Source organism: Apis dorsata, unplaced genomic scaffold (genome assembly GCF_000469605.1).
Source record: "Apis dorsata unplaced genomic scaffold, Apis dorsata 1.3 scaffold_207, whole genome shotgun sequence".
Classification (NCBI taxonomy): domain Eukaryota; kingdom Metazoa; phylum Arthropoda; class Insecta; order Hymenoptera; family Apidae; genus Apis; species Apis dorsata.
The window spans coordinates 819,289-837,009 of NW_006263491.1; the positions used below are offsets into that span (position 1 = coordinate 819,289).

General features: G+C 24.5%; 1 protein-coding gene across 3 annotated transcripts in view; it reads left to right on the forward strand.

The window, feature by feature from the left end:
* The window catches only part of LOC102677296 (mitogen-activated protein kinase-binding protein 1), a 150,587-nt gene that overhangs the window by 45,802 nt on the left and 87,064 nt on the right, over positions 1–17,721 (forward strand). The window lies entirely within an intron of this gene.

Below are 17,721 nucleotides of genomic sequence, written 5' to 3' on the forward strand. Positions count from 1 at the left end.
TATAAAACAATAAATATTGTTAATGTTTAATTTAATTTTAATGGAGTTAGGTTAGATCGATGGATTTAGAAAATCGAATAAGTTATGAAATTAATTTTTATATAGCTTTCTTTATAAGTTTTATTTACTTTTAAACAGTTTTTAACCTATGAATATATATATTTATAATTAATTCACTGGAAGTATGAAATGATGATGTATTCTGTGTGAATATTTCAAATCCATCATTTTTTTAATATATTATATAATCTTGTATTTTATATATCCTTTTTACAGAATATACTTATTGACAGAAGTCGAAAGACTAATCTAATCATTCGCATATTTCTTTATAATTTTTTATTTTTATTTGTTCTTTATACAAGCATATTCAAGAAAAAAGTTATTGCTTATTGATACATGGATTACGATTTCCTTATGTATATGTATATAATTCCTTATATTATTCATCTCAGAGGATAAAAAGATACAGAAATAAATTCACAAACGATTAGTTTATTTCTTAAAGTTTTGCAATAAATATATAAGTACGAAGAGAAATTTAAGCATTGAAGAAATTAAATAATTATATTTATCAAATATTCATGAAATATATAAATATATTTTTTTATATAATACTATATATTTGACGCGAATCACTAATAAATTTTAATAAAACTGCAATATACGATAATTGATTTATTTTAATGATTATGTACGTTCAAAGTTCGAAATGTCTCATCATTTGCGTTTTCCATTAACAAATTTACAATCAGATAAATGGGACAGATGATTAGAATTCGATCAAACGTGGATATTCAATGACAAGCATTGTAAAAATTATCGCGACGGATTTGCGGTTCGTAAAATTACCGGTTCAAGGACAGATGGAGGACACTGTTCGCGTGATGCATCAAGATAGAGGTGCGCTTCTCTCGTGAATTGCACTAAAATAGCGTGACCGATCATTTCGTAACGATCTCGTTACCGTTAGTCAATCTCTCTTTCTTCGTAACTGTCGCGAGAAAAAACTGCATTTGTCGCAAATATTATTTAAATATTATTTAAAGAATTATTTAAAGAAGCAATATCTCGATTTTATATCATATTTATAATATTTAAATATTTAAATATTTGAAATAAAATTTAATATAAGAATATGGAAATGAGAAGTATGAAGAAATAAAAAAAAAAAGTTGTAGGGAAGAAATTGATTTGTATAAATAAAGAGAATAATTTAAAATAGCTTTCTTTATTTTATACGTAGAAACTTGGTTTAATAACTCTTCGCGAGCCATCGTGTAAAAAAAAATTTAAATTGTCATAAGACGAATGTCACGTTTGTTATTTTTGACCAATGACAGAATTTCTTTCGTTATAAAATAAATTAACCCAGCTGGTTCTGGTCTTTGATCCATAAGAGAATTTCTCTCGTTTGAGTTATAAAACAAAAAACTAATAATAATCATCTGCTCATTTTGTGTCTCATAAAAGAATTTTCAATTTGGTTATAAAACAAATTTGCGACGTCGAGTCATTCATTTTTTGATTTATTAACGAAATTTCTCTTTGGTTTATACGAGTTGTGTATATAATTTTGTGCATGCCGCATATGTTACTTCTTTTTTTTTTTTTATTCGTTTTTCCTCATTACAAAATAAAAATATTTAATGAGAAGTTTAACACCTCGCGGCGATCCTTAACTATCGAAGAGATTTAACGCGGTAATCGTTGGCGAAAAATTGTTGTGGCAGCAGCAGCGAAATCGTTGGTTTGCATCACGCCTAACTTTTCACACTATTCTGTATCGTCGTATATATCAGGTTGTCTACGGATTAAAAACCCGTTCCTTATCTTATTATCAGATACAAAGAACGAAAAATACGTTTTATCATCGATATATTAATGGTAAGATAAGAGCTTCATCTGATGCATTGTGGAACGTAAATATCCCGTAAATCATTGTGCATGCTAGACAGTGTACATCATATGTGCGTAACTTATTAGCCATAAATTTGGAATCATTAATATAATTCAAGAACTGAACCGAAAGTTAGGTTAGAATTTCATTTTCAAGGAAAAATTCTTTCTGTTAATTTTATAACAAAGTTGGAGAAATATTTAGTATAGAATATTCGTAATTTTCAAAATTAAAATAAATATTTTTATTTCTATTTTGCTTCTATTTTTCAATGTAATTTATTATTTTTTCTATTAATCATTTTTTTTTTTTATGTTAAAATAACATTATTGTAACGATGAAAGTAAACAAAAATTTAAGCCAATTACTTGGATTTAAAAGAATAAAAAATTATTATATTTTTCTTTTTAATGAATAGACGTGCACTATATTATTTTTATATTATTATTTTTTTTATTATTTTTTATATTTTTATATTATTATTATATTGTTTTATTAAATAAATAGTCTGAAGAAATTGATTATTCGATTTAGAAATGTTACAATTTATTTTATTATGTCAGTAGATTCGATAATCAGATACTCTAATTGAAAATTTTTGGCCAATAGTGTACATCGTAATACTCTTTCTATTGCATCAAACTTCGAGACACATAGACTTCCTGTCGAGCGAATCGTTTCCTGATTCTAACTCGATACGAAACTCGTAATTATATCGGCGAAAAGTTGTTCGGTTCCGTTTTGTCCGGATTCTTTGGCGGCACAGTTAAATCGATTTCCGATCCGTTTATTAGTTTTTCGTATTTTTCCTGGTGCTTTACGAAGTCTTTTTGGGCCAACAGAACATCGGAAAGATACCGCGATCGAACGACGACGAACATACAGGGGTTGACCTATTTAACCACAAACGTTTTATTTCGTTGAAATTCTTCTTGGAAATGAGAGATGGATCTGGACCTGGATTCCATCCTCTTTAGAAACCAGAATCTAGATTGCAAAGAACGAAACAACCCATTCCAACCTAGCATTTCTTCAAAGAAACACGACACATTTTCGATAAGACTGGAACTGAAAACCGATGCACAATTGCGAAACGTGTCAATTACTCATAATCGTAGGTTAGGTTACTTTTCCTAACGATGTATGGTAGGCTCGTTGAATTACGGCCTGTATCACGTGACAATAGCGCTTACAGGCGAAACGAACTATACATTTGTATGTGTTTACCTACTGTTGGCAATGATGCATTGATGCTTTTACCATACATGTTTGCAATCTATCTCGAAACTGTAAACATTGCTTGATTAATAAGTCTTTCTGAATTTACTTTAGAATAATATTTTTGAATAAAAATTATTATATTTATATATAAATTTATATTTATATTTATATTTATATATAAATATTTTTGGATAACGAAAATTGAAAACCAAATTGAACATACACGAAATAATAAAATTAAATTTTTATTTCGATATAACTTGATCAGAATGTTTAATCTTTCGTTTATATTTTGCTGAGCAGAAAGACTTAAGAGTTAAAATAAAAATTTTTGTGAATTTTATAGTATTAAAAGAAATGACGTATAGATTATTTTAGTCAATTTTTATTACTTTAATTAGATATGATATGTGTATAGTGTTTCTGTGATATGAATATGAAACTGAGGTTCATGATAAATGTGAGAATTTTATCTCTATTATTAAGACAAGTCTCCGGGGAAATCAGTCAAGCGATTAATATGATGTGCTACTTTAATTGACGAGATAAGCTTTTTTATGAACAGTATGCAATGGAATTTTATTATTGTTGATTTTTTGTTAATAAAAATATTATTTTCATATTTGATACATATTTCTGATTATATTATATTAAAATAAGATGAAATTGGCATAATTTACATAATATTTAAGTATTATTTAATAAATAGTATAAAAATAAATAGTTATAGAAATTACAGAATTAAATAATGTATATTTTAATTTTCTAAAATTATTTTTAATATTCTCAGATTATATTTATTATCAAATTTTTAATATTATATTGGCTGCTAAGATATAATGTAAATTTATATGTTTAGAATATGATTAAATCAAAGAAATTATATATATATATTTATAACTAGAAAACATCAAATTTATTTCAATCTAATAACTTTTTTCATTTATCAATATTTTTAAAATATTATTATTAAAAAATTAAGACTCGATTAAACTTCATATATTTGATAAAATAAATTTTAAAAAAACATTAAAATTAAAATTTCGTGAAAATCTACTGATTTCGAATAAATTACAAAAAATATTGATATTGCGAAACTAATGTTCTTTCTTTTCAATGTATCGATAAATATCGATGACAATTTAATGCCGACATTTCGATGTTTGTCATATTTTACCAACCCTACTCACACCATTACTTTTCTGCCTCTAGGTCATTGCGATTCTCACGCTCTCTTTACGACATTTAACTGTATGTGCCGCTGACAGGAGAACGCGATAGTGTTCATTCGGTTTCCACCGTTGCGTCAAACTCGCGCCGCGCGATAATAAATCGTGCTCGATCGAGATTTACGCTTACGTTTCAATCTCTCTATCTGCCCTTTATCCATTCAAACTGGGAAAAATATCGTGAATCGAACCGAACTGAAGATTGATTAAAGGTGTAATCACACCGATATAAATGCGACGACAGCATTCGTGATTAACTCTTTTACTAAATTTAATATTGCATATACGCAAAGTTATTCAAGAATAATGCATAGAATTATTCATTATTTTCAGTTGTTATAATGTATGTATTTAGCTCTTATCTGAGAATTATCTCTATAGATATATTATACATGTACGTATATTTAAATCAACACATTATTGTTTAATTAGTATAATTTTTAAATTTCTAGATTTATGATAATGTTTTCATAACCTATATTTAATTCTTCGTTTTGATTAAAAAATGGAAATCAATAAAAAATTTATAATTTTTTGTTAGATTAATGTTTAGTTTGTGTATATTATAAAAAAGATCGATATCGTTCCATTCATATTTGGCGCGTAAATAAATCGAGAATTCTCTATGTGAGAATAAATTGGGTTAGCCATTTCCCGTTCCGGTAAAACGGTAAAAACTTCTACAAGTGATCTTTCTCATGGGATGACATTATCCGTGTCGGACAATTCACAGTATCCGGAAGAACGAATCTCCTTTACAATAGAATTCCATTTATCTTAACTCCATTTATTGGTAGGAAATTTTCGAGTGTCTGGTTTTAATGAATTTTAAATAAGTTCCTATTGTCTGAACCGATCGTTCTCTATAACAGATATATAGACACATGGACCATTCAATAAATCTAAAAAGAATATGGACGAAATAAAAATATTTTAATAGAAACTTGCATTTAAGTACTATGGTATTAACATTTTCAAAAGACTTATCAGTTTTTTTATTCTTATTTATATTCCTGTTTATATTATTCCATCTATTTATTTATTTTCTTATTAGTTAAATCTCGAATTCTCAAATCAATTGCATTCGATTATTTATTCGTACTTTTAGTCCGAGTGGAGTTTTGAAGTAGATACTTACAAAGTATCGAAATCCCGTCTGAATTTTTCCGACTCGTCTCAAAGTTCAAATTCTTAAGACTCTTAAGATTGCATACTCTTACTATTTATTCATTACTTGAAGTTATTTCGCGAATATATGTTTAGAAATCATTCTCACCAATGAAGAGATCTTCTTGGATCCAGTGAAAGTAATTTCACACTGAAATAATAATACATCATAAATTTTTTTATAGTTTCTTAATTTTTTATTTTTTTTATTTTTTATTTCTTACGATTTTAATTTTCAGCAAAAATAAAATAAGAAGTTTGTAAATCTAGCAATTATATCCTCGTAATCAATTTCAAACTGAGCTTATAACGAATAAATATCGCGGCGTGCAATGCCGGCATGCATCTGTTATCCAAGCACTATGTGCTATATTATTTTTTCCTTCTCTCGTACACGCCATCTATCTTACGTAAACGTAACTCGCGCGCTTGCCGCGTTAGTTCTTCTATTTTTAGCCAAAGTTATGTCACGTTACCCTACGCGTAACGCGTACTTTCTTTTTCGATAAAACTCATTCAAAGTCTGCCCGCGTTTCGGCTATTTTTGAAACAGCGGAATCTCCAACAGCATTATCCACGACGAGAACCTTTTCAAGGAATTCTCTTTGAATGCGCCCGAAAGGATTCTAAAATAGGTAGGTTAAACTTTGGATGAGTTTATCTAGAGAGTGAAAAAAACGTTTCAAATAACGAAACATCTTTTCCTCTCCCAGACTCTTCCTCGGGAAAAAGTCATCTGTGACCTTAAAACGTGGTATTTATAATGCATATGAAATGTATGTTACCACAAGTTAAGATATGTGTTTAATCAAGTGGTTAAAAAATCTAAAGAAACTATTATTGAAGACATTGAAAAGTGTGGTGTAATAAAAGAAACAATTTTGTTTTATATAAATATATTTTTTTTTATCTGTGATATATTCTGTTATTAAAAAAAGTAAAGATTTCATCTTATATAAATAATTAATATAAAAATAATACCATCTTATTTTATGATTTGTATCATTAAAATATTATTGCTTTTAAATTATCCATTATAATAATTATATCGAAAAATAACTTTCTATTGCAATAATAAATTCAATTTATGATCATTTTGAGCAATTACGAAAAAGTTCCAATCATTATTCAAATGTATATTTTATTAATTATTTTTTTTTATTATAATTTATGTTTGAAGTGAATAGTGAATACATAACAGCATATATAATATATAAATATAATAACAGTAAATGAAAATTAAGAAAAATTTAATTGAGAAAAATTTTGCATATATTTTTAATAATATTTTCTGTAATATTCAGAAAAAGATTCTGATTTGATGTAATTTTGTGATTTTTAACATGATAAATTAGGATTAGTAGTGCGGAAAAATATATCTTGATGCTTTTTTCTATATATACATACGTTACATTCGAAATTGATGCGCGCGCCGTGTCGGTTAACTACCATTTGACGTTTGAATATTAGAGCTCATCGCATTGCGTTATGTGCTTGCACGCGATTAAATTTAACGTCAGTATAATAGAAACTAGAACATCATTACATTCGATTCTTCGCAATGCTTTCGTTGAAAACTTATTTATTTCTTTTTTCTCTACTTATCGAAGATTTTATAATGTTAATCTATTAAAGTTGTTAATATATTTTTAAATTTTCTCAGTTAATGAATAGAGTTAATGGATAATTAAAGACAATACAAATTTAAAAAATTAATTTTCTTTACAAAAAATGTAAATTAAATGAAATTATTTCTTTAATCTTTATGTGATTAATAATATATATAAATAAACTTGATTATTTAAACTATATCTATATTATGATTGTATAAACTATATTATGATTATATAAACTATATAATGTATAGATACTTTTTTCGGATATATATAAAATTTGATATATTTTTATTGATAATATTCTATTATTATATATAAATATTTTACTATTGTTTTAATCATATAGGTAATGAGGAATAAAAAAGAATATATTTTTATTAATTCTAAGATAACTTATGATGTCACTATTTAATTTAAAAAGAATAATTGATTAAAAAAGAATAAATAAAATATATTTGTAATTTTTTTTCAATCAATACACATGATTTCATTATATTTTTGATATAATTACATGAAAAAGAATTTCATTCAATTTTAATATTTTTTTCATCTTTTTTTAGTTAAAATTAACAATATTATAAAATTTACTAAAAAATATGAATTATTCATTATTATGATCAAAGTAAATTTTGTAAAAATTCTGGAAATATCTTTATACGTTTATTTTGAGTAATAATTAAAATAATGATCGTAAAAATTCTATTATTTTTCTATTTGATTGAAATGAATTAAAAGACTTTCTTAGCATAAATAAATTAGCATACAAATATTTTAATTAAAATCAAAAATTTCATCGTAGAATATTGGTCGTAGACTTAGATTACAAAGATCGAAAAATCTTGTCGCGGTTGCCTGACTACTTGTAAAGCTAATGGAAATGTGCCAAAACCTGTGCTAATGCGAGACCGATTCGTGAACTAGGCCGACAGACATTATCTTTAGTAATTAAAATCCCTGCAATCCAGCTCCAACCAGTTGTTCGTTACATCAAAAAGAAACTTTATTCGTTCATTTTACGTAAATTAAAACAAAGTTGAATAAATTCATCTTTTATACCGTAATATTTTCCATGATTAAAAGAAGAAATTAATCATTATTTCCATTGATTATTATTCAAAATTTATTCAAATAGGCATAGTGATCAAATCGATATAATATTGATGACATTTACTCTATATTCAATATTAAAATATTCAATTATAAAAGTCAAATATAAATGTTTTAAATATAATTTTATTTCGAAATAACAATCGATTACTTATATATATATTTCAATATTAAATTATTTTTAATAATGCATTTTTAGGAGAGGATTTAAATCTTTTTTTTATTAAAAATCTATTATTAGTGAATAATGAATCTTAAAATGTATATTAATATAAAATTCATAATTTAAAAAATAAATTTTTCTTCTATCCAAAAATTTTATAATATAATATAATATAATAATCCATTTTTGCCAAGATTAAATGAATATTGGTCAAAAATAGACGTTACATTCATTTTTTTATATATATAACATTTTATATATCTGCTATTTTTATTCTTTTTGCATGTAATAAATTTAATCATTACTTTAATGATATATGAGTCAATTTAATTTTTTTATAAATATTATTGACTCGATCTTAATTTTGTAAATAAAAGATTACTGATTAATTATATTATTATATTATAGATTTGTTATTCTATTCAAAACTGTGATTATAATCTTTTTTCTGTTAATGTTTTTTATGATATTATTCTTTATAATATTATAAGAATCTTATAATACTGACGAATATTAGAATAATTAGAATAATATTAGAATATTATAACACATATATATGAGTAATGTATGATTCCTATGCTTTATAATATAATTTTTAACGGATGGATATTAAAAAAACTGAATGTAATGCTGCGGTGGACGTTATATTCATTGTTTTGATTGGCTTGACCTCGGCTTAGGTTTGACTTTGAGATGACTTTGAGATTGACCAATGAGATGAGAGACGAGATGACAACAAACCATAAAATAGTAAGTCAACAGCTATGTTATTCGAACATATATAAAAGAACAGAAAATAATATGTTTTTTCATTGTCATTAAATGAACGCAGATAAGTTTTATGCATTTTCGTTTTCATGGATTCTTTAATAAATAAAGAAGAGGGGATTTCGAATTAAAAACAATTGTTTTTTTCGAATTAAAATTGTATTTGAGATTATTTTTCTATCGATATTTCTTATTTTAAAATAAAATATTAAATTAATATTATACTAATTCAAAATTATTAGATGTAATATCAAATAGCTTGACCATCATATATGATCAAATGGATTTTTGAAAATTGATTGATGTTATTGGATTTCGTCTCATTTTATTGTATTTATCAAGGAAAAAACTGAGAAATATTAACGAGATAATTAATAAGACATAATAGATAGAATAATAGCTTATATTGAGTAATTGAAATATAATAATACAATAATACAAATATAGTCATGTTTGATATTGTACGAATTTTAATAATTCTATTATTTTGATTACACTATTTTGAAATAATATAATAATAAACAAAAAAATACACATTTTTCTTTTGCCAATAATTCGATAAATAATGTCAAAATGTAATAATTAATTATTTATATTATAAAAATTAAATCTTTATGAATCATAGATAATGTCGATAATGTTTACTTTAAATTAGCAATTTTAGAAATTGATAGGAATATCTCGTAGTCAGATATTGGATATTACTTTGTTTCATTGTATTTATATTTTTTTGAGATATCTCTGGAGATATCGATACCTATTTGATACTTTATGCATCTATAATGATATCTATTTAATCTCTTTAGAAATTACAAATAGGTATCGATATCTTAATAGAAATATCTTTAAATAAATCTTAAACTTAAAATTAGTTATATTTTATTTACAATTAAGCTGAAGAGATTTTAAGATATTGATAATTCGTGTGTTCTTAAAAATCAGAAAAGTAATAATTAAAAAGTGGAATCAAATAAAATATATTATTTTAAATAAAATACTATTTCTTAGTAATAATATCTAATCTTATTAACAATATGATGTATCATCTATTAATAAATAATTTTATTAAAATTAATAAATTATAGAAGATCGAATATTCAATAAATATCGAATTAATATCTATCAATTTATAAATTAGTCAATAGAATTTATTACCAGTATCATTTTTAATAATAAACTGAACTATAGGAACGGAAGTCAATATAAATTTGCTCTTCCTTATACTATAAATGTGAACCATGAGTGAACCAGCATCGAAATTAATAGGCTGCTATTATTTGATCCAATGAATCAACTAAATATTCGGTTGGTTCGTATCTAGTACAACAGCCTGTCTTCTGAACGAAAAGAATAGACGATTTGGTGACGCACCATTTACCATGAGGGACATTTTCGATTTGAGCATTCGTTCAAGCGATGGTAGACTTCGATGACATTTGAAATTAGGGTCATCGATGCTTCCTTGTTAGTAACTCCACCCTGAATTTCATCGATAGCAAGGACAACCGGAAACATTCGGTTACGTTATTGCTTATGATTGGAACATTTGCATTTTGAAAAGTAATAACAATTGATGCGTGAAATATTCTGACAACTCGTAGTTTTTATTTTGCATTTTAATTTCATAACATGTATTTGTTAGAATACAGATTTATTAATTCTTAATTTTTTAAACAAATTTTTTGTTTTTAATGAAATTTAATGAGCATAACAATATAAATACGGAGCATTTTTTCTGATATTTATTTTCTGAAATATAACTTTAACAAGATTTTTTTAAAAATAATTTTTCTCTAATGGAAAAAATAGAACATAGGCAAAATTATATTCAAAACTTGATGAAATATTAAAATTTCATTGTTTTGAAAAAAAATTGACAAAAATATTGTTTATATATTTTATATATATATTGTTTATGTATAAACAATATATTGTTTATATATATATTATTATATATAAACAATATATATATATTGTTTATATATTTTTTATTGTTTATATATTGTTTATATATTTATTATTGTTTATATATATATTATTGTTTATATATTTTGCTCTATATACACAAGAATTTTCATTAAAATTTGAATTCTTAGCTTAAATGAATTTTTTTATAAAATAATGTACGAAAACTTTTGTCCCTCACTGTATATATCGAAATATATATTAACTTGCTTCCCCTCGCAACAGAAGTTATCAGTTTTTTGTTCGAGAGAAAAAAGAAATTTTTTGAGTCGATGCCAAACACGGGAATAAAATAGCAAGTTCATATTCGTTATTCATCTCTTGGAGATACCTATATGCATGCCAAATTTCATCCTTCGTCGAAATCGCGAGAAAAAAATAAGAGCGGCCGTTGTTCGAAGGAAAAATGAAAAGGAGGATGAGTATCGAATCAGTAATTTCGAAAAATCGTGGATTTTTCTAAAAGTGATTTTCAATCTATAAATTGCAAAAAGTTTTTACAGAGTAATGCTATAATTTTTAGTTAATGATTTTTAGTATTTATTTATCTTGATATAATTATATTGCAATATTTTACAGAAATATTAGAGTGATCTAATTATTGAAATCTCAATACTATCTTGAATCGTTTAGGAAATTTCAATTGTTAAATTTCTTTGAAAAAAGTTTTTATTTTTATTGAAAATAGTTTTATACATTTTAAATTAAAATTTTGTACATTAAGTTACTATTTAAATATTTTATAATTTTTTCGAAGTTTAGAGTAATAAGAAATTAATCCTGAAAATAAAATAATATGACTATTTACGAAAGATAATATTATTAATCATAGGAATAAAATGATGATAATCCTTTTCATTTTTCATAAATCCATCATAAATCATTTCATAAATTCAAGAAATTCAAAATAAATATATAAATTCTTATATCAATGGTCAAAAAAACTAACTATATTGCGAAAATAATTTTATGTGCATAGTTTGTAATCTCATTAGAAATATAATTTATATACCCGCTATCGTCGAGTATTCAATAATAGAATAACGATTCTAATCTATGCATAGACAAATCATTATGTACAAAAATAGAATTGTCAATATTTAAATGGCTGCACTGCTTTTGAAGTCTATTGACGAGAAAAATAACCTATATAAAAAAATCCCTTATTACTTTGTATCAAGTTATTTGAATTACAAAAGAGAATCAAACTCAAAATAGAGAATACTGTTTTAGAATATTATCGCAACACTGTTAAATAGCAAAGCGGTACGTAACTTTCATCGAACCAACGATACCCGATCTCATCGAAATACCGCAAGTCTTCTCGTCCCCTCGATTTTCGAATATTTGGCTACGATCCAAGCTTTTCTCATCAGACGAAACAGCATCCCGAGTCACGACATCGAATACGTATTAATGGACAAACCTCATCAACGGTCTGTTAAAGATGCGTTTAACGAACGCCGACACCGACTCTTCTTCCAACACTGTCTCTACAGCTCATAAATCCAGCCAACTAACCTAAGCTACAAATATTCGAAAACGCCTTCTGTAATTGGTTCGATGTGCGCATGCGCGATGTACGTTTTTACGTATACTTACGATATTGTGCATCCTATCATATATGTCTATCTCGTTAATAATTTTTTCTATATATATTGATTTCTTTAATTTATTTTATATTATTAATTTATTTTTTTTTTTGTAGGATTTCTTTGTAGGAAGCAAAATTTAATTAACTTCGGTAATTGGCTGAATAATAACGTTTTATGAATATAATAATTTTAGATGAATAAAAGGTTGTATAGCATTGCTTCTTATAGCAGAAATCTAAATTACTAAAATTTTCAATTAATTATGAAATAAGAGTGATTTTTCGATTATTATTTTTTCTATAAATGAAATGTAATAACTGAAAATTTTAAAAAATGTAATTATCGAGGATTTTATTTTATATATTTTTGTATAAATAAATAATTTTTATTTCCTCGAAAATGGAAAATAATTTTAATTAAATTGGAATATTTATTGAAATTATTTTGAAAAAGTTAAAGTTGTGGCAAACAAATTTTCTGTTATGATGGTATGCATTGAATGTATTGAAATAGTTTGGATTCAATGATCACGTTCCACGAAATTCCATTTATATAATATTGTATGCAATATACAAATATTACTACTATTCTATTTATTATTATATTATACTATATACTACAATTTCTGAAATCTGCAATCTCATTTATATTGTAATTTGCTTTTTTTTTAGTTTATTTAATTTTTCTTTTATTTTTAAAAAAACAAACTTTTATATAAAAATTACAATTTATTTTTTCTTTTATATCTATCTTATTGTTCAATTCTTTATATGATGATAAAAAAATAATTATAATTTTTATATTTTGTCTTAAAATTTCTAAATTAAAAATAGTATATGTTGCTTTTTTATTAATCGAATTTTTATTAATCAAAAATAATTTTTACAAAAGAATTAATGTATTTTTTTCTACGTGCCAGTAAAATGAATAAAATCTAGAAATAAGATAACAATTTTAACATTAAGAAATACTTACTTACTAGATAATATGTTTTAATTTCGATTCTGCAATAATTAAGTAAGCAATTAATATATATATAATAATATATAATATTCTATTATTTTCATAATGATACAATTAAAATTATAGAAAATGAAATTCTCTTTTTTGCATAATTATCTTTTCGAAATATATATAAATTTAATCGAGTTAATTTTAATTAATTTTATCTTTAGTGCATTAATATTAATTTTTTTTTTTACTGCACATAGAATATAATTAATCCTGAAATAAATAAAGAAATAACTCATAAGTTATATAAACTTATCTTTTATGTATTATGTTAAAATTTTTATTATATAGAACATTGTTCTATTATCTCTTGGATGAATTATCCAAATGAAATATTTGCATATAATGAAATGTTATTTTATATTAGAATATTATATATAAATATTGACATTGTATTTATTTTTATCTGCAAAATGAAATTCATAATGATTTAATATGAAATCAAAATAAATAATATATCAAAAAGAGATAAATACATTGATAATTAAAGAAAAATACAAAATAGAAGGAAGAAAACAAGAAGAAAATAAATATAGAAAAAAAATATAATATTGGAAAATCAATTATGATATACTTTAAATTATTTATAAAAGATGTAATTAGATATCTCAATAAACCTTGTTATGTATGATTTCTGCAAAATACAGTGCAAAAATAAAAAATAACTCAATTTGCTTGAAAATTTAATAAAAAATTTTGATAATATATAATAAAAATAAAAAATACTCTCTCAATTTGCTTGAAAGTTTAATAAAAAATTTTGATAATATAATATATATATAAATTTGATTTTTCTTATTTAAAAAAAATAGAATTAATTATCTTTTTATCTTATATTTAATATATCTTATATAAAATTATACAAATTATAATTTATTTTATTTTATTTTAATAAAATATCTATTAATTTTTTTCTTTGAGTAGGTGCATACTAAATATTTATTTCATTATATGAAAATCCTATTATTTAAAAATTTTTATCTTTCAATTAATAGAGGTTCTATTGATTCTTTACATCGGTCTTTTCTTCGCAAGATGCTCGAACTGTCTCCATTATTAGGAATCCTGTTGAACTCAAGTGAACAATGTCATTGAAATAATATATATATTAAATACTTGAATTTTCAATTTCTTTTCGTCTTTTAATAGCTATCATTGTTTATTCATTCATAACAATAATCAATAATCATGATGTAAGATTTTTTATATCATGCATAATATGCTTCGATCTATTATGAGATTATGTTAAAACGAATATTGTAGTCGATTTACAATTAAATATTTCTTGCATAAAAATTAATATATTTCTTTCGTCTAGTAAAATTTTCATCAGCTATTATGTACTTGCTGACTCTGCTATAAGAAAGGACGGATTAATATCGCGCTTTATTGATTTCGTGTCACGCTAAACTGCTTTCTGTTACCGATGGAAGCCATATTCCCGTGTCCCTTCTTCTAGCCTTTGTGAAACATTTCTTATGGTTCACGGTCGTCGTTATTACGTGTACAACAAAAAAAGTCAATCACACTCGTTTCTTATTATAATATTTTTCAATTATTAAATTAATCTAAAGTTAGTAATAACTTTCAGTGCTCTGTCGAAAAGCTCAAAATAACAGTTTGTAACATTTATAATGCAGAGGTTATAAATTGTATACAAACATGGGTTAATATTAAGTTGGCAGCATTGTTTTGAATCTTACCGCTACTAGTAAGATTACTAGTAATAACTTGCATTTATGAGTCAAGATATAGTAAGGTTATAAATTAAACCATTAGAACTCGGCATCGACTGATGTCAAGTGCTGGTACTTATGTACTTAGGGTTGTGTAAGTATTGCAATCTCTCTTCGAAGTTTCAAGTCATAGATATGTCAAAACTGTCGAATATTGACTTGTCGACGTCTTTAGATATTTTAATTTTATGTTTTGGTTTTATCTTTTATCATTTCTTTATTTCTTGGAAAGTTAATATTCCACATAAATATAGTGATGATTTTTGTTAATTTTGTAAATATCATTATTTTTTTTAGAAAATTTTATTTTATTATTAAAATAAAATTTTAATAATAAAAACTTGAAAAATTAATGTATTTTATATTCTTTTATTATGAAAAAGATTAAATTAAATTATTCTATTATCATCATAAAAATAAATAAATATATATTTTCTCTTTTCAATTTGACGTCCAAAATTTATTTAAAAAATTTAGATTAGATTTAAATATTGTATTTTGGTATAGATTTAAATTTTAATAAATTTATTTTAAACATATTTGGAATGAACAAGAATACTTACATTGTTTAAAATTCATTGATATTTCGAAATTATGAAAACAATCATTAATTAGAACTTTCTATAATTTTTAATAAATAATACTAAACGTTAATATTTTTATTATCAATCTCATAATAATAATCATTAAAATTTATATGAATCAAAAGCTACTACTTTGATTCTAAAAATAAAATTTTATAAATGAGCTAGAGATTGAAACATCATCGACGAGGAAGCACGTCAAGATTGCCGATATAGAAAAGATTCGTGGTCGGTTCAGAGGCGTTTGTAAGAGGAATGGAGAGGCGAGGTCGATATTCGAGGAATCCCTGCTCGGATCTATAGCTCCTTATACCTACCTGTTCATGCATTATCTTCCGTTAACTCCGTGCATACCGTTATTCGTTCCTTTGCAACCACCAGCTGTACCGGTTGAGCTGGAATTCGCGTAGGTCTTGATCTCCCACGATCGAGAGACGTGCGCGCGCGCGCGTGCCTTTACTCTTACTTTCGCCTAACGCAACGACCTGCTGTTCGAGTCATAGAATGACACCATTTTTTCACCAATACCGGCTGATCATCGTCAAACATAATGTTTCTCAATATTTCCTGATACACGATTCTCTTTTACATTAATTGAATAAAATACTATCCCCTTTTCTTCCTTGTAATTACAAAATATTTTTTAGTCTTGAATAATTGATTATTTTTCGAAATTGCCGAGTCATTTCCGATCCATGAATTTTTTAAAATTGATTTTTTATTCATAAATATTACTAATATATATAATAATATTATATTAATATATATATAATAATATTAATAGTAATATTACTAATAAATATTCATAAATATTTCTGAATGAATTTATTTGTTATATTTTGAGCAGTAAAAAAAAATAAATTCAAGTTCACATCATAAATTAAAAATGATCCAATCCAGATCGTTTTTTGATCCATGTTTGAATGTGGATATAGTAGATATAGTGTCGCTTTGAAAAATGCAGCTCAAGAACGGCTTTGTTGCCTTTTATGGATCAGACGTACTATTCGGCTTTCTTTGTTCTCGAAAGAGACGAGAGAAAATACAAAAGAACGAGCCAAGGGGCTTGAAATAGTGGCAAATCATAAAGTAGTCGATAGAGCAACAATGTTTTTTTTTTTAGAAAAGAATAGAATCATATGTTATCTCATTCTGTGTCATTAAATGATACTGACAGATATAAAAATTGATAGCTTCTTGCTTTCACTTGTTTTCGGATCTTTCATTTTGCGGCTGGTTTCAAAGAAATGGGGATGGATTTTTTTCGAGCCAAAGAACTGTTCTCTTTTTCAAATAATTCTATCATTTACATTGTGAGAAACATATCTCAATAGTAATTACTATAATAGCATTATATAATAAAAATAATGAGATATGAAAAATATATATGAAAAAATATGAAAAATAATATAATAAAAATTACCGATCACTAAAAGAAAATAAATTAATTAATAATCTTATGTATAAATATTAGATCTTCATTGTAATATAATTTATTGTATTTCGTATAGATGTATTGAACTAATTAATAATTATGGAAAATTTCATTCATAAAACTTTCTATATCTGTAATTGTAAACAAAAGTAATTATACTTATTTCTCAAAAAAAAAAAAAAAAATATATATATTGCTTTCGTAGGTTGAAAAACACGTTCGTT